General features: G+C 30.1%; 1 protein-coding gene across 4 annotated transcripts in view; it reads left to right on the top strand.

Moving 5' to 3' along the window:
- Positions 1 to 12582: 12582 nt before the first annotated feature.
- LOC129913086 (neuronal acetylcholine receptor subunit alpha-7-like) overlaps positions 12583 to 24596 on the top strand; it is a 99529-nt gene continuing 87515 nt past the window's right edge. Inside the window, exons 1-2 of one of the 4 annotated variants that reach the window (XM_055991537.1) lie at positions 12583 to 12859; positions 13630 to 14478. The gene's annotated coding sequence lies outside the window, so the exon portion shown is untranslated. Of the gene's footprint in view, positions 14479 to 24596 lie in introns of all 4 variants that reach the window. The other 3 variants (XM_055991534.1, XM_055991536.1, XM_055991538.1) reach the window with 3 other exon arrangements.

Genomic DNA, 24596 nt, shown 5'->3' with positions numbered 1-24596 from the left:
AGTTTCGTTGTCTTAATAAAATTGTTCAACGTTAACAATACCTACATCATATAGAAATTCAAATGTCAGTGAGATACTTAAGGGTGTAAATTGGAAGACAAACAGTTGATACAAAATATGGAGAGAAAGGGCGAGAGAATGAGTTAATAGTGTCTTAGCTTAGGTCTGCTAACTGTTGTGGGGTGTAGGTTAGTTGTAAGTAAGAGCAATTCTGAAGTAAGTTAGTGGGGCAGATTTATAGAAATTGAATCAGGTATAAGCAAAGCAATCGTCACAATCGTCAGGGGTAAATTAAAATTCGAGCTTCTGTCACATTGAGACGTCAACTCCATAGTTAATAGTGTTTTAAAGATTGAGATGATTGCGGAAGAAAAAGAATGAGCAATGATTATTTGTTATTCTTGTGCTTTAATAAAATTGAATATAACAAGAATTACCTATAACTGCCAAAAACAGTTGGTCACCCAAAAAAGTCATAATATTTTTTCCATTTCTCGATTTAAAAAAGAATCTATATTTGTATTCTCAACAATTGCAATTCCACTTGAAATTTGCAAAAATTTCAATTTAAAATTAAAAATAAACTATTAGAGATTCTACATCTTATTTGAAAGATAATAACTTAAATTTTAATACATCTGAAGGATTTTTAAAAATTCCGTCATTTAATAGGGTCAATAGGGCCAAAGCAAAATTGAAAAATTTTTAAACGCGATGCTGTAGAAAGTTGAATTTTTTTTAATCGATAGATAAATTTATTATAAGGCTGACAGTAGTATTGAAAAAATTATAAAAAATTTAAAAACAAAGTTATAAATATTAGAAGAGGTTTGTGTATTTTCATACTTGCAGGCAGCTGCTTGTGTAATCAATTTATATTGAGGAAAAAGTTATAAATAGTTTTTTAAATCTAATACATGAGGTAGACCTTTGACTAAGTAGTGATTATAGGTAGGGAACATTTTTTTGACAATTTGAAAAACGTCATTCAAAAGACATTATAAAAAACAAAGTTAGGGGTCCAATACGGATTTTTTTTAAGTCTCTGCGTTTCGAAATATAAAGTTTTGAAAAACACCAACTTTTTTCGGGGTATTTTCGGGCGGGTTTTTATTTTTGTTTAAGCCAATGAAATAGAGATAGAGTAAAAACAGTCTCTGTATTACACAGTTAGATTAATAAGCCCGAATTCTTTGAATTTTGGGTCAAAATTATTAATCGCTTTAGATCAAAATTGTTCAATACTTAATGGATACAAAATATTTCCTAGAATCAAAAAATTTAAAATTTCGACGATTAAACTGCAAAACCTCGTAAGTCGTTTTTGACTCTTGGTTTAGAAATCGAAAAAAACCTCTTAAAACAATTAAAAAAATGAAGGAAATAAAAAAATTGTTTATTTCATAACTCAAATCAACTATTTTTTTAGTTCTTTAATTTTTTTAAAATTGTTTAAGAGGTTTTTATCGATTTCTAAACAAAGAGCCAAAAACGACTTACGAGGTCTTGCAGTTTAACAGTCGATTTGTAAATTTTGTTTAGATTAAGTATTAAATAATTTATTTTTTGCATATCTACAAAAAAAAAATTACCGGATGTCAAACTTAAAATTATGGTGCTTTATTTAAATATTTTCTTTTGAAGAAAATCTTAAGATCTCTCCTGATACAATTCTATGATTAAATTTTAATCTTTCAAATAGGTAAGTAATCTCTTTAAAAGAATCTGGGTTAGTAAAGTATTATAACGACTGTTTGTTTACATTCCCACCAACCTGCATTTGCACCTATACACTTAGCAGCATATCAACTTAAGAACGTTGGTCGTATAATTCCATTCAAGGAATCACTATATATTACATCAACAATTCTACTGCAGCCGCCACCACCAGGATACATAAAAAAAAACCAAAAGGTGAAAGAATTCCAATTCACGTTCATCTTTCTTCTTTTATAGTTTTTATCATTCACATTCTTCGCCAATGATAGTACTATATCCAGTCTAGTACCAACATACATTTGAGTCCTATATTCATGACTGTAAGCTGAAAGATGAAAGAATTTTTCGTTTAGATTATTGTCTCGGAGACTTTTGAATAAAAAAAACTCCTTTTGAATCGTCTATCAGGATGCAGGACTTAAAAAAGAAAAGTTTTGGGATATTTTTTTTTTTTGCTCAAGTACCAGAAATAAGTTATGAAAAGCATAAAGCCTTGCATTTATGAGGCCGGAAATACTGTTTTTCTGAGGATGAAAAAAAAAAATTGAAGATGGAGAAAATGGTAATACGAATAACGTTAACTGCATCATCTTTTAAACTGACTTGCAACGGAAGTAACAAATACTTTGATAAATTGTTGGTAACTTATTCTTATAGAAATTTTTGGTTTTCATTTTCATTTTAACCCTTTTTTTTGCTTGTATTTAACATTACTTTCACACATGTGCTATCAAATTAAACATCAAATGAATGGTCTATTAGGGTGAGGACTGAGGATGATTGTACAAACAAAGACAATTTTTTTTACAATTTCGACCCAACTACCGTAAAAAAAATTTGTATCCACCAAACCAAATCCAACAACGACAACAATCAGTCCTAAGCACAACAACAAAAAAAACCTGACCACAAAACTCCCCAAAAACATCATCCATTTACTTACGAGCTGATGCCCAGATATGCATTCCCTTGCTTGTGTTTATTACTCCCCTAGGTCAGTCCACTGACTGTCCAGAATGCACATATCCTTGCTTTCCAAGAAATCCCATCACCAACAAGTCAAATGATGGCACTAGAACCACTCCTCTCCCTAAACGAATATATATGAGGGACTCGGTGGCGTATGTGTAACATTTATTTTTCGGTCAGTCAGTAGGGAGTTGCATAAAAGTTAGAGTACGTGAATTGGTGCGGATGACCATTGCTGTGTGTGCAAAAATGCAGTAACATCCTGCTGCTGCTGCTGGATGCTGCAAGAAAACACTGAAAGGCCATGAGCAAATTGGAAAAAGGATTTTAGAAATTCCAAAATGAAACCAAGTGCCAGTTCGCCGATTTGGCTTTTATTTCGTCGAAGGCCATAACCTCGCATCGCCTTGCCATTCAATGTGGTGGCGGAGCGAAGGAACAACAGACACACTCACATATCCCTTCAATTTGAAATTTAATTTATCGAACTTTTGCAGTTTGCGAAAGGTTTAGTTTGGAAAGTTCTGCCATACAAAACCATCTGACACACCCTCTCCTTCAATTTCAATCAAATGAATATCGCATTAGACGGAATTGGAAATTGCACAAAAGAAAAATATAAACCATTTTCTGGCAGAATCGAATTGTAATATTCGAGAAAGCTAAGGCAAATATGTGTGCCAGCTAAATTTTTGGTATAGAATTTCAAATTGTTCGTTCTTAAAGAAGTTCTCACTAAAATAGCAACTCCAAAAACTATTTAACGAACAATTGAGCATTCATGTAAGGCCAATTTGTAATCATCCTGGATTATAATTATCAATATTGAGGTACAATTTTGCACATTCAACCTCATATATTTTATATCGAACTACAAGGGAATTGGTTAAATTGCATTATTTTATGGATGCACCAGGACTCTGTGACATAGTTGTGTATTGGAGAGAATCGGTAGTAGAATAACCACGACAAGTTGTTGTCAAATGTTTGCCCCTTAATATATATTGTAGTTGGGTTAGGGGAGGAAATTAAATTGATTCGCTATTTAAATAGTTAAACGAGTGAATAGTTTGAGCGTGGCAGAGCGAGAATGGTGCGGGTCATTTTCAATACTAATTGCATAAACAAACATAAATTAGTTTATGTTGTGTTTAAAACGTTAATTTGTGATTCAATTTCTGTGAATAAATTAGACGAGTAAAGTGCGGTGGGGTTTGATTTATTTATTTTTTTTTTTTGGTATTTTAGTTTTTTTTTTTTTAGTGATAAGGAAAATGTGATTAATTGGCTTTATTTTTTAATTTTGACGGAGTTGAATTGATAAAGGTATGTTGGTTTGGAATTTTATTTAGGTACCTATTATTTTTTTTGTCTGTTAATTTATTTTATTTTCAAAAATGTCTTTACTTTGTATTACTTTTGATCGTGATTCTAGATTAAACGTCGATAATTGTGTATAACTTCGAACAGTCTTACAGTTTTTATTTTTTTTATTTTTTATTCATTGTGATCTAAGATTGTTTGCTGCTCTGATCAATCCAATTCTTGTGTGACATTACACTTTTTTTTTTTTAAAGTTTCTGCAAAATAATTAATATAAAATCTGTCATCGAGAAGAGTAAAAATTAAAAATCTAAATTTATTGCAGGCAGCAATTAACCTTAGCTGTACTTTAATGTATGTTTTTTTTTTTTTATTTTAAAAGACTCTTTAGCTGTTCATATCCCAAATCAAAAGCTTTGCATGGTCAAGCATTTGAATGATCAGAGAGATGGTTATAGTAAAAAAAAGATTACGCATACGCCCTAGTGACTCTCTTAAAAATAATAAAACAAATGGTCCGTGGACTAAATAATGAAATCAGTTGACAGTTGTTGATATTTTATAACACGGAGAAAAGGGCCATTATGCATTATCATTATCCTTTGTTGATTTTTTACAATTTAAATTAAAACACTGGTTATTTGTTATGCTGGTATTACCAGAACTTTATTTAGTTCTTCAAAATTATTGTACGTGCATTCTTTGAGTTTTTGCCTTTTAATTCAGGGCTAAACTCCAGTCAATAACAAAACTCTTAAAAACCTCCTGAGATTGATTGCTTTCCTTTTTCAGTACAAAACTTCCTAGGTTTTCATATCATAATTGCCTTCAAAATGTTAAGCTTTCATACGACTACATAAAGTCCATTCTATATTTCCATTTAATTAATTTATGCTCAAAGTAAATGAATGAATAGTTATACAACAATAACAGCCAGTCTGTTATTCAATGAATAAATTAGTTCTGAAACCTCTCATCTTTTAAAATTCAAAAAGCTTGAAGACACCTTAACTATATAGACTACACGTACACATATGCATCCATTCATGGCAAGATTACCTCCTTTTTAAACAGATTTCACCACACAATATACTCGATTCATAGCACCATTCAGTTATGTATAAATTCTTACATGCAAGAACCAAAGAAGAAGAAAACCACTTATCCAACATTTATTATGATACCTATTCAAGCAAGGAAACTCAAAGCCTCTTTACAAATCCAATCAAGCCATAAATACAACCCGGATAATCTTCTATTCGGTAATCATACATTTACTCAATTCACTGATGATGCCATCAATCAATAGGCCTTTTCCTTTTAAACTCTTGTGTGTTCTCTAGAAGAGACTCAAACCGATATAAACATACCAACAGACTGAGTCTTCTCTATTCGATGCTTTGCTCTGTATTATTTTTGGGAGTAAAAAGGATCCAATTTGGTAAACAATTAAACTCCTTGCAAAATGTACATATTACTTGCAAATAATAATAAGACAAGTACCTACACTTCTAGTGTCTTGTCTGTAAATGTGTTTTCTTATCAAAACAAAATTGAATATCCTTTTTTAAAGACGATGAAGACTACGACGACGACAAAGCTATAGAACCGAAATTATAATAATATGGTGATGTGCGGGATGTTGCAACAGTGATGCTCTGGAACATGCTCTGAGATGAAGAAGAAACAAATTTTAAACAAGCATAAGAATGCGGGTTGCATCTCTATAAGAGAAACAAATTGTCATCAAATATACACACAAACACAGAAGAAGCTGTAAGTGGATACAGCAAATTAGGATCCTGCGGTTAGGGACCAATAAAAGAAAACAACGTTCTTGTTTTGTTTGTTTATTTTTTTTTTGTATTGTATCTTTTTCTTTAAACAAGGATATGCATTCTTTGCGGGTTGACATCACTTGGATGGCTGCCAAGGAGAAACAAACTTTTCGTTGAGTGCTTCATTTTTGGTAGTGCGGTTAACTTGAATTTGGAAAAAGAAGGAGCACCCGTTCCTCCATATATTCTGTTCCACTAGAGCACTTGCACTTTATCTATCTTTTCCATTGAGGATGGTTTATTTTCTAGGACAAACAAAAGAAATAAAAGTCATTGGAGGAATCAGTTTGGTTATTTCGAAAAAAAAAATGGGAAACAATTTGTAATGCGGCTTATTAAGAGAAGCATTGAAAACGGATTCGAATTTTATGTTTCCATAATAAGGGACTCCTTGAGATTGTTTTTTTTTCCTTTTTTTCACTTTAAAAGGGGCTGTTTTTTCCTAGGTTTTTTTATTTAATTTTTGGACAGTTGCCAAGATTTATGATTTTGTTAAGGATCATATTGCTTACAGGCGTTTGAAGTTCAATATATAATTGGATTCAAGTGCATCGTTGCAAGAACCAAGAACTATTTCGTCCAAATTCTAAAATAGCATAATCCTGTTTGATTCTAAATGTGATGTTAAAGAAGACTGTGAAAGAAGATAATTGTTATGGAACCATAAGTCACATTTCTCTCTGAGCTGAATTCATGCTTCCTTATAGCTAATGTTTGACAAAACAAAGAGTGGAAAGAACATGGAAGAAAATGCTTTGAAAGAAGAAATGTAAAACAATATAAATGCAAGTCATTTTGGTGACGAAAAAGTTGTTTAGAGTTGAAAAAAAAAAGTCTAGAAGCATTAAAGACGGAAAGTACTTCTTCTTGCTAATACCAAAACAAGTGAAGGATTTATCTTGTTGTGGCAGTGATAAAAAGTTAGTGGCAGATTACCAGGCAGTACACACAAAAAATACTGAAAGGACATTGTTTTGTCTGGTTGCATAGTATTCTGATTTTTTTGTGTGGAGAAACTGAGAAACTACAAGGAAAAATAAGAAATAAACAAAAAAAAAAATGGAATAAAGGGTTAAACTGAAAATGTTTAAGCTTAAAGTTCCGCATTTTTAAGAATTGGTTTTAAGAGAATCACCATAAGGGCTTTATATTGAGAAGATTGGTCTTTCATCTCTAAAATCTGGTGAGTTCTTTAAAAGTTTTTTATCTTTTATCTAGATTTAATTAAAGTTCATTTCCTCTGCTGTTATAAAACCTGAAACATTGACCGTAACTTACATCAATTAGAATTTTATTTAAAGATCCTTTTTCTTTAAATAGAATGTTGGTAAAGCTTTCTAAAACTCTGTTTACACATCTTTCTTAAGATTTATTACGTTATTAGAACCAATAGCTCTCCTTCCACAAGTTGCTACATTTTTTCTAGTATTCTTCGAATGTTTATAGGAAAAACACAAAGTCGTGTCTGATTTCTAAAAGCTTTAAAAACGGTTTACAATGCAAAAACATTTGAAAATTCGGGATTGCAAAAATAAAAAAGTAGAAGAACTTCGGTGAGACCCCAAGTCTGAACAATTAACCTAGCAATATCAAAGAATTCTCTTACCTTTAGACGTATATCAATTTTTCAAAACACACATTTAACCCCCCTTGGAATATTTTACTTTGAAGACTGAAAACTAACAATTCATATTGAAAGGAACTAAAACCCTTTCAGAAACACCATCAGAAAAAATATTGTCCAGCTCAAAGAAAATCTCTGTTAACATTTTCAAGCAACAATTTTAACTCTCTCTGTCCCGGTTGTTGCTAAACACCTCGATAACAAATGACTTCCATAAATTCATCATTCCAAACAGAATGATAACACTTACTTTTGACAAAAGCATCCTTGTGTGAACCTTACTTTCTCTCGAACCCCTTAAGGGTGAAAATAGTTATTGTACCAAAGAATGAATTTTCAGAGCCGGTAAAAGATTGCAGAATAATGTAGGTAGCAAGGAGATAAACGAACGAACAAAAAAAAAAAAAAAACTACCAAAATACTTCCTTCCTCGCACTATTCCAATAAGTAGTATTAGCAGTAGCAGTGGCAGAGGTAGTAGGTACAAGTACTTGTACTTTGTGGCAAACACACACACACACACACCCTATCCCACATTATTTTGTGCTTCCTTCATCATTTGTTTGGATTAACCCGACCGCATCCTGTATGCTTGCATTACAGATTGCATCTTCCTGTCTCTTTAAACTTTCGGAACTCATTATCTATGTTATAGAGTTGGTGTTGTTGTATCCTTGAAGAAGAACTTGAATCTAGGGGTTCGGTTCAGGAATATTGTTCTCCTGTGTGTGTGTGTGTTCTGTGGAACCAACAACATGAAGGATCAAATAATGTTTACTTCCATTTAGTATGAGGGTTTTGCCTCAAACTAGGTTTTCAAAGGACATACCAAAGCTAACATTTATATACACATAGGAGACACAAGGACTTTAAATGGAATTTCAAATATCTGGGAGTTTCAATCTTAAAGAATATTTAAGGACAGAGTTTTTTTTTGTATCGAAATTTCAAATTGAATCAAAAGATTTTTTAGAAATAAATGTCCTTTTTTGTTTTACTGTGAAGAACTTCAGCCTAGTTTCGTTCGTCCTTTTTGTATGTACGTGTACTTCTTTTTTTAATTCAAAACTTCCTTTTTCAATTTCAACCACAAATTTGTCAGTGTAAAATTTGATTTTGCCATTTAACATCTCAACATAGCTATCGTCGTCGTTTTCATTCGTCCTTTGGAAGCACATTTGAGTTTTGGGCATGACTTATGCACCAGAAGTCGAATGTCGATTTTCCTCTAAATTTTTTATACAATGGTCGTTTTTTTGTCGGTTCTTGTCCTCAACTCAAGTCCAACAACGAACGACAACGACGTCAAATGACGAAAACTGAAATTGGTATATGAATTTCACTTCTTGCAATTGACATCAAGGTGGAAGGACTCTCAAATATTGCAGTAGAAGTTTTTATCCATTTTTTTTTTTGCTAGAATTTTAGAATTCGCAGAAAGTAGGTCTCATCAGTTATTGGCTGGCGAAAGAAGAAGGACATTTTTTCGCTGATTCCTTAAGAATCATATGATGTGTACTAGTTCTGTTTAGATTTTTTTGTTTTAAGGATTTTTTTTTTGTACTTCAACGCTTTGATTTTTCGATATTCCTTTTTTTTGGGGAGATGATCAAGTGCCAGAAGTAAAAGAAAGCAGTACGAGGTCATTAAATTTGGTTTACATTTTTCTTGTTTTTTTTTTATTACAGTTTGTAAAAAATAAAAAATATTGCCATGGAAAGGACCAAAAAAAGGATGAATCTCTTGTAGATTTGTGCTTTTTTTATTTCCGGTGATGGAATATAAATATTTCAAAGAAATAAAAAACAATAAAAACTATATTTCATTTTAAAAGAGAAAGTTGTTGCTAGAAAAATATCCTTGAACGAATTGTCATTGTTCTTAAAATGGAGAAAGTGATTCAGTTATAAAAAAAAATATAGAACGTATTTGGCCTAAATCAAATACGAGGGACACTGACGTTTTTTGTGTTTTTTTAGAATGTGTTGCTACTATAACCATTTATGAAAACGGATATTATCATCATAAATTTAACTTTATGCAGAGTAACTGGTCAAAATTGTTCGTCTATTTTTAAGTTTTTATAAAATTCTATATGGATACGAAAGCAGCAAATGGAATACATCATTTAAAATGGATAGAATAAAGTAAAACTATTCTGAATTTTGAAAACGATGATGGGATGTTGATCCTCATTTTGAGACTATGGATAGATTTTTTTTAAAGAAATTTTTTTTAACAAAGTCTAAGCTCTTTAAAGTTCGAATTCATAAACGTAACAATCTGTACTACTTCCTCAGTTACTGAGCAGTGATCAACATGATCAACATGATCATCATTTTTGAGCTCTCACAGATCCACTATCTGGGACCTCTTAGGTTTGTTCGAGAAAAAATTTTAACAAGTACGTAAAAGCTTGTGGAAACTGTCAATGGCCTAAAGTAGTAGCATAACTCGACAAGAATCTTGGAACTGGGACCCCTTAAAAATGTTCATGAGAAAAGTTTTTTAATCTAGGTCATTGAAAGCCAAAAACCAGTCACAAACTCCAAGATATAAGTGAGTTTGCATGTAAAAAATCTTTTTCCTTTTCATCTAAGAATAAGAGACTTAGGACCACTGAACCAGATTCGTATGTATGTTCTTTAACTCTTTGATTAAATTTAAATTCACCCAATTTGCCCATGGCAAATTGAAATATAATTAAAATGCAATTACTCAATGCATCAACCATAAGGATTGCTGTAATTTATCTTCATAGTGAGTTGATATTGATTTTATTCTTTTTGGATGGACTTCATTTTTAATTTCTATACAATTTTCTTTGCCTACACACAATTCGCCTTCAGGCTTTAAAAGTTAATTTTCCACCAAACTAGTCATCCCGACTCCATTACCCCTGTTAACCTATTTATTGTTTCCATCCGCTGCCACTCAATCCTGAATCACTTTTTTTTGTCGTTGTTGTTGTGGTATCTTCTGTTTACTGTGCATCGTCCTTGCACAAGTGATTACGAGGTAAAGGTATACCTCTACCTGCTTACAACACAGGCCAATTATCAGATAATGAATTGAGTCTTAAATCATCCCTTGATGAAACCAATTTGTCCTTAAGGATGGATAGAGACTTGGTATAGCGAGATGTGTGTATAAGTGGATGTCAAGGCAGACTTTTTTTTAACTCTTTTTTTTTTATTTGAATAAAAAATGTAACTTTCAAAAGTTATTTGACCCCAAAGCAACAACGATAGAAAAAAAAAAAAACACAGAAAATAGCAATGTTAAATTGATAATAATCAAATATGGAAATTCCCATCATTTTCCATTGATGAAGATATGGGGAAGGGGATCTCCATCAACAGCACTTCTCAAAACCTCTTCTTTACTATCATTTCGAGATAAATGGTAATAATATCCCTTTTCTGCTTACTAAAGAAGCTTTTGAACCAAACAAAAAAGACAAAAAAAAAAAAAACTGTTGCTGAGCTTTGTTCAGCTTTGTGATGCTCTCTCCTCTCAGCAGATTTGAATTTATTTTGTTTTGTCAGAGAAGATAACTGTATAATTCTCATTGCGCCATCATGACTATTGAATGGAATAAAACTTTCCGTCCGTTTCCTGTGTAAGTACTTACCTATACCAGTCCGTAAGGAGGGAAATTTAATTTTTGGTTTTTGTGTGATTTTACTATTCGAAAAACTTTTCCGTCCCATGGGATTTTTTTTTTTTTTTTCAAAATAGAAAAAAGAAAATAACAGTTTAGTGAGCAAAGTGCGCATGAAAAGTTGTTTGTATATGAAAATTATACTAAAGTGTCTACAATTCCGTTGGGTAAGGATACGGATAGCGATAGGAGCACCTAAATAATTTATAAGTTTAAGAAAGTCTAAGTCAGGGATGTTAATATTTCTAAAAATTAGTAAATAAGTTTTCAGAATATTTAATATTTTCAAAAATAAACTTAAAACTTTTTTGCAAAATAGTTAAATTCTAGTTAAAGTTAAAAACTTATTAAAATTATTATTAAATTTCAGAAATATAGATTTAAAAATGTAGTAAATTTGCAATAACGTTAAAACACGTAACAGCAAAAATTGTTAAAAATTTGTAATTTGTATTTCTTAAAAAGTTCAACGAACTTATTATTTTTATAAAGATAAAATACTATGAGTTCTTCTTTGAAAGATTTAAACTTGAGGTTTGAGGTTTTTATAAAAAAATGTGTCGTTCTAACAAATAGACCATTTGCTTAATAAACATGTCAATTTTACCTGTTGTAATAAAATACAATTTATTTTATTTAAAAATGGGTGAATTTGGTTTGTAAATATAAAAACTTAACAGTTTCAACGTCAAATTTATTAGTTAAAAATTTTAAAAATATTTTTTGTAATTTTCCTTAATATAATAACATAAATACCAAGTCAAATTAAAGGCACTGACATATAGTTTTATTGAAAAAAAAGTTACAATTTTCGAAATCATTAAAAATCGCTTATTTCCACCTCACAAATGTCTTGCTTATAATTAGTAGCTTATAGCCGCAAAATAATTTAATTCTCATTTTCATGAAACTAATTTTGATACTGATAGCTCTTCAAAAAAGCATAAAACAAAAATTTAACTCCTTATCTTTTTTAATCTTATTATGAAATTTGTATTTTTGTTAAAAATTTGTATTCTTTTTTTATCCCTTGTTCAGCTAAACGATTTTAATATTTTGCATAAAACCTTGTTCAGCTAAACGATTTTAATATTTTGCATTTTAAGAAAAATGTCCATACTAAAATCGAACAGAACATTTTCTATGCAAAATATGCAAACAAAAATCCCCACATTTTCACAAAATTCCCAATATCCTTGTCTCTATAATTTACATGAGAGTTATTTTCCCGAGAAAAAAAGCTCAAATTTCCAAAAATTCCACTAAGCTTTGCTCTCTCTATCATTGTGTTTTCCTCTCTCTCCCAAAGCTCTAACTTAGCTTTTTTTTTTGCTAACAGTTTTCCCACACACAGAATCATCCTTCCAAACTAAAGTTCTCTCCAGCAGCTCTTGTACCGTTATTTGAGACCTAAGCCAACCCCAGGAAAATTGAAAATCTCAGGCAATTGGGAATTTTTCAAATTTGCCTGCCTCTAGTTGGTGTTCCGGTTTCGGGTTGTGCTGTTTGTTGCCTTTTCCTCCTATTTTCACCATCATCATAAAATACATATACTTCACATTAAAAAAATCTAAATAATATACACACACATTTCAGTGAAAGTTAAAAGAAAAAAAAAAAAAAAGAAGAAATTAACCAGGATAATAAAGGCAAAAAAAAGTTAAAAAAAAGAAAGTCTATAAGTCAAAAAAATAACGTATTTCAAAGAATAACGACTAAAAGGTGCTGGTGCTTCAAAAGGCCATTCTACACCCTTTTTTCTGTTCAGCAAAGTAAAATAATTTTTTTTTCTCCTCTTGAATTCGGTGTTTTAAATCTCACACATATGTTGATTAGGACCAGCAACAGTGGATGAGAGTCCTTTGCAGCAAATGATTTATATTTTTTTGTTTAATTTGTGGACGAAAAATATACCAAAAAAATTAAAAATAAAATTAAGGATAATATTTTTTGAGCGATTCTCCGAAAAGCAATGTACATAAAACTCTATTCGGGAAAGAAGTAGTAGTTGCGAATACAAAAAAAAAAAAAAAAAATCGTCGAATTTTGAAATTTTCCCAGGACGAGAAAGTTTCTCCTTTGCCTTTCTTTTCTGCGGTATCTACTCTCAAAGAAAGCAGGGAATTACGGGAACCACCAGCAATTGAAGTTTTCCTGTCTCTCTGTCCTTTTGCTATGTATGAGTGTAGATGTGTATTATAGTTGTGTGTATGTATGGCGTGCGTGCGTTTGTAATAACTGAAAGGACCACCACCATCAGCAGAAGCAGCAGCAGAAAAATATAGAATGTTCAAAAAAAATCCAAGTCCAAGTTTTTCAGTTCTGGGGCAAAATTAACTAAAAAAAAATCCTTAAAAAATTCTTTTGAAAAGTAAATTAGTTTAAGTGAACATTTTTCTTTCCTTTACCGTTTGTTTTAATTTATTTTTCTTTTTAATTTACAACCATATTTAACGGTTTTCAACTCTAATTTATATTATTGTTCCCTCAAGGACAACAAACAGTATAACAGGTGATTTGATAAAAATGGGGGTATGGTGAACAGAAAGCTGGCAAATTTTCTTTGCAAAATTTTAATGATAAATAAATAAAAATAATATAATATTAACATTTTAACATTTCGAAAAATTAATAAAAAAAAAAAAATAAAAATTATAAACATGTGAAAATAAATACGGTGTTTTAATAAAAAAAAAGAAAGAAGAAAATTAAGGATACCAAAGAAAAGCAGAAGAAACTTGCAAAATGAGTGTGTATTCATTGTATCCGTTATACGAGAAGATTTTCATAAAAGGCACAAGCTAACAAGTGTTAGAGTCTCGAGAAACGTTTTTTTTTTGCTTTATTTAAGTTTTTTCTTTCGTCGATGTTTTTCTTAATTCAAAAATCATTCGTTGTATTTTTATCAATAATTGGAATAATCATAAAATTTTCCTGAAATAAATTAAACTGACGTGCGTTTTCGTTGGAAAATTTTGAAAACAAAAAATTTGTAAAAAAAAATAAAATAGAAATGTATATAATTTAAGAAAAAATTAATGTTGTAAATTAAGTAAAAAAATAAACAAAAATAAATATTTTCTATCATATAGAAAAAAAAGAAATTAAATAAAAATCCTTGGAAATATGGTTTCGGGGTAACGAATATAATAAAAAAAATTTATAAAAATAATTAAAATTTATTTCGTAGTTAGTGCAAATCGTTTTTCATACATCAAATTAATAAAAGAAAAAATCGTTGTGAATAAAATAATAAAAAACAAAATTAAATTAAAATTAAGAAACTAATTTGGCGGCTAATCATTATAACACCGCGGATATGGACAGAATATTAATTTAATGTAAGTATTATTTCTTTAATTAGTTAAATTTTAAGTTAAAAAAAAATTATAGGAAAATAAGGAGAAATTTATTGTTCGACTTAATAAGCTTAAGATAAATTCGACAACTGCGCAGGTTTGTTTATTTTTACTTCTCATACAGTTTGTTAAAAGTTCAATGATCTTTATTGGAAATAATATTTAAAAAGAGAAATTATTTAAAACTTAAAACGTGTTAGAAGTCGGTTTTAAAATTTGTAACAAAAATTGCTACTTGAGAATTTTTTTTTTTTCAAACCGTTTTTATTTGTCACTTCCAGGAGAGTATGTTTTTTCTAACGACTTGACTGATTTCGGTAAGATTTTGTGCACCAAGATCATAATAATTACGAACAATGTAAGAACCGTTTTCTTAAACTTTGTTTGTAACTCGCCATATATGTAAAAACTATTGGGCATCAAGTTATCCTTAAAACAAACGAACTCAAGAAAAGACGGTATTCTGAAAGTGCAGAAAGTGTGCCTTAGAATTTTGTATATGTTCAATTATGTTATTCTGTCTTTGCCTCGTGCTTAAATCTATGCTGCTAAAATTATATTTTTTTGTTGGAAAAAGCCCTTACTATTTTAAGAAAATAGAATTTTTTTTCTTATTTCCGAGTGTTTTTAAAGACTTCTCTGGATTTTTCAAATTACTAGTATCTTGTAGAAAAGAATTCTAAAAACCCGAATTTTTAGAGATTTTTCTTTATAGCTTTATGTTTAAAGAAAATAATTATGAAGCCTTAAATATTTAATTTAAAGATCCAAAGACAAAATAGTTTTCTAACTGATGTAGATCGCAACATGATACCGTTGAGAAGATATTAAGAAAAAAATTTATAATTGTTAGAGCGGTTATTTTTTTAAGAGAGTATTAGTCAACTTTTAAAAAACAAATTTCAAAAAATATCATCAATCCTTTTTTTTAATTCAAAAATGTTTTTTTTTTTTTAATTAAAAAAGTTTTGTATTTTGGTTACTTTAACGATTTTCCATAAAAGTTTAGGCGTAGCTCCTTAAACAGACAGTCAGACAGAAGTTATCTCAATTCTAAGAGCAAGTTCGTGCGACCCAGTCGTGCATTTTATTTGGAACCAAAACTTGCCCTATAGAACAAGTACGGGTACCAAATGGTTTGCAGCAGTATACAATTTATTCCATGAATTCTTTGAATTTAAAACGGTTATCGTGAAACTTTTGTTCCTTGGTATAATTCAATAAAAATAAGAGTTTTTTCTTACAAATAAAATGGAGTAGGTACCCATTACATAGCATATACAATAGATATCCCCAGTCATTTTAAATCCTTGGTTGGCATAGCATTCGGCCCTGATGCAAATAGTTCATTTCAAATTATTTTCCATGAAAATAAATAGGAATGTTAATACCAAGGTAGAATCTTAAACCATCATTCAATAGTTCTATAGAAAACTAAGTGGATACGAAAAAATAAAAAAAAAATAATATAAACATGTAAAAGCCTCCAAGACAAATAAAAGGATGAATGCTTATAGCCCTTCGAGTGCCTATATCCTTTGTCAAAAAAAAAAAAAAACTTTCAAAAGACTAAAAGAGTTCAAGGAATGCAAAAGAAAACACTGTGCAGTTACATAAAACAAGCAATAAAAAATAGACTCTTTTGAAAGAGAAACCCTTTTTATAGCGGGAATTGATTGTTTTTTTTTTTAAAGAGACTTCGAAACATACTTTGAATAATTTGTAAGTTTGTTTTTCTTACAATCCTTCAAAGTCCTTATTGTGAAACAATTTTTTTTAATCTCATTCCGTCTGCAAAATCTAAATGATTGCAATTGTTTATTCCTACTTGCATAGATGGAGTGCGTATGCATTCAATAAAATATATTAACTTAAAGCAAAACAAATCATTTTTTGTTAGAAGTTAAAAGTACACATAATCATACTTTTTTGTGGTGTAGTCTCCATGCTGTATGAATTGTATTTATTATATTTTTCCCTTTTCCCTAGAAAGTTGAAATTTACTTTTAAGTCCTTTATTTTGTTAATTATTTATGGTGTGTTTGTAACGGTAAGATTAAAATAAGAAAAACTTTTGAAAAATATAGTTTTGGATATATAAAAATTCAAAAATTCTGTTTGAAAAAATTATTATTTTTTTTAAATGGATCTCTGAAAATTTTTGAAACTTTGTTTTTTTTTTAAACAATTTAAATTCGTTTTTCTAAAAATTCTTTGTTAGGCAAGAAATTAAAGGGCATACTTTGATAAGATATTAAAATCATTAAAAATTTTGTTTTAACTTTAAAAATAAACTTAAATTACTTTTTGCGATTTTTTCCATAAATAGCTTGAATATTCTGAGCAATTTTTACGTTAAGAGCAAGTACGTGGAACCTAGTTTCGCATTTAATTTAAATATTTTATAAAATATTATTCACTCCTGCAGTAATTAGCTACAGGAGTGTTAATACATCCAGCTATTTAAATATAATTTCAAAAAATTCTTATTGTATTATTTTTTTTTTTTGATTAAAAAGATGGATAATAAGCGCGGAGCCCTGCAGAACAGCAGTAAATTAATGTATGTTTGATACAACTTATTTTGAGTATTCATTTTTGTAAAACATAATGTGGTCCAAATTTAAAAGACTATTTTATAATTTTTTAATATTAAATCGTTCTTTCTTTATCAAGGGGCATGGTAGTGCTCAGACAAGTTATCTAGCAACTTTGGCACTACACCCTTATTTACAGGAAACAACTTAGGCCATTTTCGACCCCCCTCTAACTTCCACACCAAAGATGCTAGAAATTTCAAACTATATTTGTTGAGCTGGCCAAAACCAAACACCTCACAAAATTTCAGCCTCCTAAGATGAGTAGTTTCTGAGATATAGGGCTTCAAAAATGGCAAAAACCGTAACTGACTCACTGACAGATCATCAAAATTATGGAGAACTTTCCGATATCGTAGAAACTTGAAATTTTACACGGTGATAGGACTTGTGGTGTATACAAAGGAAAAAATCGAAAATTTGAGATTTTCAATTCAACTGTAGGTACCCAGTTCTAAAGTTTGGGTTCAAATTCGTATCAATAAAATTTTGATTGTTTACTTGGCAATTTTTGAAATAACTTTAAAAATAGGTAATTAAAAGAAAAATTGTCAAGAGAACAATCAAAATTTTATTGATACGAATTTGAACCCAAACTTTAGAACTTGGTACAGTTTTACATCTCAATACTTTTTGTGCCAGCATAATTTCAACATAGGAGAACTTGGCTCTTTTTTTAACAGTAATGTTTTTGTTGTGATTTCAAGTTTCTACATGAATCCCTATTCTATATATATATATTACTCTTTTTATCAGGCTCCTGCATGAGCACTTTTGTTGTTTCCCAGTTACATGGGGAGAACGACTGTCTCGTTTACACTAGACGTAACGGCTGCCACACATAACATTTTTATTATTTTAAAATTATGACACTTTTCAAAGCAAAAAATTAGTGTCCAATCCAGAAATTGAAAACGAAGAAACAAAAAATTAAAAAAAATATTTTTTGTCAAAAAATCCCAAAATTTTATTTTTTTTTCTCTGAAAATTATGCTTATTTTTAATATTTAGTTAATAAAATGCTTTCATATAAATACAATTTTTTTTTTCAAATCAGGCGTTTACGACGAGAAAGTTAGAAATCCTACCTATACACAGAATGTTTTTTTTATTAAAATCGTTCGATCCGTTCCTGAGAAAGCAAACCTTTCTATATAAGTTAAAAGTCAAGAACCATTAATGTTGGTTCCAAACATAATTTCTACTGCATCTTTATGAATTTAGGTGGTAGATATACATAGGGTGAATTTGAACCCAATGAATTTGACTTTATAGTTCACTACAAACATTAAATGTGTTTATATTTTTTCTGTGCACCTATAATATTAATTAGTTTTTTTCATAAATAAAATTAACTGTAAGTTTTTTTATATTTTTATTATTCAAAGCCAAGTAGAAATTTTAGTTTTAAATCTAAGTTACAAAAATAGGAACAAATTGTGCTATGACATAGAATATTTTGCCTTCAGTCGGGTATTCAATATGGCTACAAAAAAATGCTTATAAAAATTGTGAATTTTTGTGTGACCTGCATTATTAATTTTTTTTATCATTAACCATTTGGTGAGAAAGATGATAATTAATTTTGTGTCATCGAAACCAAAAAACTCATTATAATTATTTTCAATTTTTTTCATTTTTTTGTGTGTGTCCGTATAAGATCCTTCATATAATCAAGTTTACTAAAACAGACTTTTGTATCTGTTTTGTCTTAATATTAGTTTTTTCAAAGTATGAAACTCTGAGTAAAAACATTAAATTCACCAAGATAGGAATAACTTCAGCATAAAACTTTTTTCCAATCGACTCCTAGAGAAATCTAAAAAATGTAAAGCAAACTTTTTGATATTTAAACTCGTCCTCGATCTAAAGTGTGAAAAATAGATAATCTTTTGCAAGTGTTTTCAACCAAAGTGAACTCAGTAGAAAAAAACGCATTAGCATAAAGCACACTTAAACACGCAACCACCACCCAAACTACCCCAAACCCATAACCAAACCAATAAAAAAAAGTAAAACATTTCAAAGCACAAAAGTAACAACAAAGGGAATCTGCCATTTTTCATGAAGACGTTCATATTAATAATTTCCCTGTCACTTTCAGAATAATTCTCAGAAATCGGGAACAATAAATTTTACAAATCAAACACAAGACTATACTATTTCTGGTGTTGTTTCTCTGTTTCTGTTTCAGTAGCATAAATTTGTGTCCGTTTCAAGTATCAGGACATTCCAAAAATGCCACAGCAGCTGTCACTTAACATAGACCCAAACCAACAACAACAAAAACAAAAAATATCAAACTGGTATAAATTTTAATATTTAACATTTATTATTTTTTTTTTACACATATAACTTGTATACAACACATCATACAGATACACCACAGCTTGTCATCGTTTCCATGATTTGTGTCCAAGTGGGTTCACTTAGTATTCATATTGAGTTCATCGCGTAGCTACTTTTGCTGTTGGCCCGGCCCGCATATAGTACCTACGATCGCAAAAGTTTGAGGATTCAAATTGGAATGCAAATAATGCAGAACTTTTTTTGTTGCTTTTTTATTTGTCTTTTTTTGAGAACAGCAACAGAACAGAGTAGTGAAGTGTTCAGTAATGGAATTGTCACTCCAAATGGGGTTTTAATCAGAAGTGGGATTTATTGCATACGTTGATTTGTCTCGATAAAAATGTTGAAAAATAAAAATTGTCAAAAAAATTGTCATCTCGTTGTAGAAGGGATGAGTGTTGAATTTAATTCTTTTCTCGATTTATGAAAAAAAAGAAAACAAAAAAAGAAAATTAAAAACAAATTGAAAAAGTTTTTATTCGAGATTTTGATTAGAGCAGAGAACAGTGAGAACAGACATCGAAGTCAAATGTTTATCATTACCCTGAGTTTATAAACATTCTAACTGAAATTGGGTGACCGGTGGTTGTAAAATATTTCTGACTCATTTCAAAGTATAAATTCAAGACTGGGTCGTACTTGTGCCAAAACAAAAAACACACTTAAAATTATGAATTTATAGAATCCACATTTTTTTCATAAAAATCATAAATACTGCACAGTGTCCAAAAAATAGTAAAATTGTTTGGTAATTTGTAAAAAACATACGAACCACCTCATCGTCCTCGGTTATGTTAGTTCTTTAGAGAAAGCTTAATTTGCTATGAATGCCAAGTACCTAAAAGTGACAGGAAATTTCTAATGCTTGACAACGTCTTATTCTATTGGTCATTGTCCATCCTGTTCCTATTTAAGGCGAATCTTCCTCACCATCTAACTATCGACCGATTGCACTGACATCCATTCTTTCCAAGCTCATGAAAACCACCGCAGCGGTGTACGAAATTTTTCTCCTTTTATGATGGGTCACAATATGCTAAATTGGAGTATATTGCTCATATGTGGCCTAGTAATCTTTCAACTCAGCTAAGTCTTTTGGTATTGAGAGAACAAACTTATCTTGGCGAAATAATCAATTCAACCTCCTTCTTCGAATTATTCTTGCATGCATCGTCAAAAATGTTTAAAAAAAACCGCGAAGATAACCAAGGTATTTAAAGTAAAGGACATCACAACTTTTAAAACTTTTTCATGACAATGATACTCACGCAGGCTTCGTCAATACTTTGCAAGTTGAATAGAGGCTTAGATGGTGGAAGTTGGTAATCGAACCCAGACCTCTGGCATAATAGTCAATCGCACCACGGGGTTCTACACGAAGGGTTTGTAGTAACTTAAAAATTGGATCTTTCATAATTTTCCACGAATTGTTAAGTGGCCCAAATAACCTATTGAAAAAAAAATGCAGGTTCCATTTTAAAACTTTCAAAGCTTTAGTAATATTTGATATATAATGCACAAAAAGTAAGGCCAATAAAGCAAAAAATCAGATGTTCAAATCACACATTTCTAAACGCCTTCACCTTCTTTGGGTTTAATTGTTCCCATTTATTGCTTTAATTTTTAATTTTTTTTTTATTTCGGATTTTAAAACTGAAAAAAAAAATAAATTTTTCAGAATTATAGTTTTAAAAATATGAATTAATAAATCAATGTTTGCAATTTATTTCTTAAAGCTTATTTGATATAAATTTTAGCAACTCTCTAAGTTTTCCATATGAGAAATCCAATTTTTTTTTGTTTACTTTTTTCTCGATTTCTAAGCCAAAAAGCTTAACAAATAAAAACACACTGAAAATTCCTCTAATAGCTTAAAAAATATGTCACTGTCTGGAAACATACAAATCTTAATGGATATTTAAGAATGATAGAAGTGTCTGTATAGAATAATAAAATCTTGTTGTTTCTTTCCTATTGTCATTGAATAGCTCTTTTAAATGATATGATTCGTAGTAAAAAAAAAAAAAAAAAAAATATGTTCCACATACGCCACAGTGACCCACAACAAATCCAAAGCTATATGCACAAAATTAAACAGAAAATAAAGCCATATTACTTCTTCGGACTGAAATATCAAAAATCACATACCCCACTGTGTGTATTTGAATTTATTTTCAAAAAAAGTCTTATCAATATCATCCTTCGCTAACAGATTTGACTTGAAACTCAAAAAAATTATAAAAACTCGAAACCTCTTCATTCTTAAAGACAATTCACAAAAACAAATTGTATGTTGGTACATAGGTACCTACAATGTGTCTTAAAAATAAAAAAAAATCATCGTCACCGTCACACAAATAATACAACAACGACAACAAAAAATTGAATAAAGAAAGAAAAGAAAGACAAAAAAAATCTCCAAGAAGTAGAACAATAGTACTAAAATCCCGCACTCTCATCCCAGAGATACAAAATAAATGGGTCATGCGTAAATGCGTACATCTTCTACACAGGCATTTTATATCTCTTCTTCTTCTTTATCACTAGCACTAGGTTATAATATACAGATACTCACAATAACACAGATACATTCAAATTCACTCCAAGTGGACTGGATCGAGAGAAGAGCATATCACCAACAGCATCCTGAATTCCAGAGTTTTTAGCTTTCGTCAATTATATTGGAAAATAAAAGCAAAAAAAAAAAATTAAAAAAAAACTTTCCTTAACACAATTTCACTGATTTTAGACAAAACACACAACAACAAAAAAAAAAAAAAAGAAGAAAGACAAAAAAAACTAACAGATACACAATACTTCTAGCGGGAGATATTTAGATAAAAAAAATACAAATTCTAATCAGAAACTTCCTCCCACTCTTGTGCAGGGTTTTTGGTGTTAGGCTGACTTGTGTATGTATGAATTTCGATTGCACGTGAATTTTGCAAGAACCGGGACCCCCTTTTTGGGGATAGACAAACCAAAAAAAAAAAAAAGATCCAACAACCTCCCCAATACACACACACATAACCAACCACACGTATACACACTTGAGTATAGATTGCTTTCCATCCGGGATAACAAAAATTGACTGGAAACAAATGTTTTTTTTTATCCTTTTTTGTTAAACATTGGAAATGTGTGGAAGAGTGTACAAAAAGAGGACGACAACGACACGACACATTCACAGTTAATATTAACCTATATTTTAGACAATGAAGAAATTGATGAGCCCAAAGGAACTATGAACAAAAAAAAAAAAAAATCTGAGAAAAATCAAACACAAAAAGAATTTGAGAAAAAAAATGAACAGAAAACAAAACGAAAACAAAGTCCTTACGAGTCCTTGACAGAGACAAAGAGAGATATATAGTAGGGAAACGGAATTAGAAGATATATTTTCCCTTTGTTTGCCATGGCTCTCATTTGTGCTTTTATTCTAATTATCCGGAGGACCTTAAACTTACAATATTTATCCCTTATCCTGGAGCGAAAAGGAAAATAATAAAGAAAAATTATAAATACAGAAAAACAGGAATGAAAAAGAAAGCAAGAAAATTAAAAAAAAAAATATAAAGAAGAAAATGGAAAAGGAAAGAAAAAAAACCATCCATGTCCTTGGGCAACATCCCACGCTTTTTGGCTTGTTTGACGTTATTTGGTCATGTGTAGGTGTTATAGAAGAGGAAATTCTTTGTGTGGTGTTTGTACCTACCATTTGCTGTAGTGATGCTCTCCTAAAAAAAAATATATCCTTTTTGGGAACCATTTTGCAAACGAAACGGTTATCAATTGTTGAGCTACCACACAAAACATATACACACGCACATAACACACGACAACACATTGTGTTACTCTGTTATCTTCTGCTCTTTATCTATCTCTCTTTAATTTGTTTTATTTTTATTTTTTTTTCTTGTTTAATTTTTGTCGTGTCCTTTTTTCTAGTGTGTTGATTTTCGCAACCAAAATTGCTTGCAGCTCCAAAAAGACATCTCATCAGTCCAAAAATGATGATGAAAAGCATCATGCAAGGATATTTTTGGTTAAACCCTAAAACAGAATAAAGTCATGATGTGTGGTGGATATGAAAAAGCCATAGAACATATCTAACACTGAAAATTGGAAATGCTCTCTTTTTTCCATTGTCGGTCGGTCGCTCGATTGGTGATTGAGATTGATGTTGAGAAAGGACATTCGTGAAGATATAAGTGTTTTTCTTTTGTATAAATATATCATCAAATGACAATAACCTCATGTCTTTGGGAATATATCGACCGTTAGCATCAACAGTTTTGAATTGAATGAATTCTACTACGAAATGACGTTGGCCTTCCAAATAAATATGATAAATTGACTTGTCTTTAAAGGCTTAACTATTAGGCAGGAGCGAAATTTAATTTTCTGGAAATTCAAAACTATGCCCTTGCAATATATGTATGTATGTAGTCCTAAAACTAATTAAACGATTTTTCTAAAAAAAATTTTCCACAGCTAGGAGTCGCGGATTGCAATGCAAAAATTTATGTTTTCTTGTAGTTATTTGTAATATTTATTTTTTTTTTCAGTAGTACAGAGTTGATATTAAGAAGGATTATACAAAATAAATAAAGGAACTAAATTAAAGAAATAAATATAAATAAAGTTTTAAGCTAAAAAATATGTATATGTTCTTTGTTTTTTTTTTTCAATTTTCAATGCGAATGCGCGACCCCTTTCGGTCATTTTAAAAATTAACAAAAAATCTTTTAATACTTTATTGGACCCAATGCAACTTTTGCGGGGGAATGTTTCTTATTTTTCAATTGTATTTTTTCCCCATACAATGTTGCTCCGACCTATTAACTATATGTATTTTGTCTCCAATTTCTAATGACTCAACTTTGTATCTGTTATTTTTTCCAGCTTAAATGCGTTAATGTTTTTGAGTTTTTTCATGGTTTTAATGGTTTGGAAAAAGAAGATTTAAGGCTGTATTTTTATAAAATGTTATGTTTAATAATTGCACATACTTAAATTTTGAACAAAAAATCATAATTGCATTTTTTTTTAGGTTACCTACTTCAACGTAAAAAATCATTTTAATAATTTTTGCAAATTGGTTTTCAAAAACCTAGGATCGAAGCAACTTTAGAAAAATACTTTAAGAATTTA

Source organism: Episyrphus balteatus, chromosome 3 (genome assembly GCF_945859705.1).
Source record: "Episyrphus balteatus chromosome 3, idEpiBalt1.1, whole genome shotgun sequence".
Lineage (NCBI taxonomy): Eukaryota > Metazoa > Arthropoda > Insecta > Diptera > Syrphidae > Episyrphus > Episyrphus balteatus.
The sequence above is the reverse complement of the archived record's forward strand: the minus strand, read 5'-3'. Positions and strand labels throughout refer to the sequence as shown.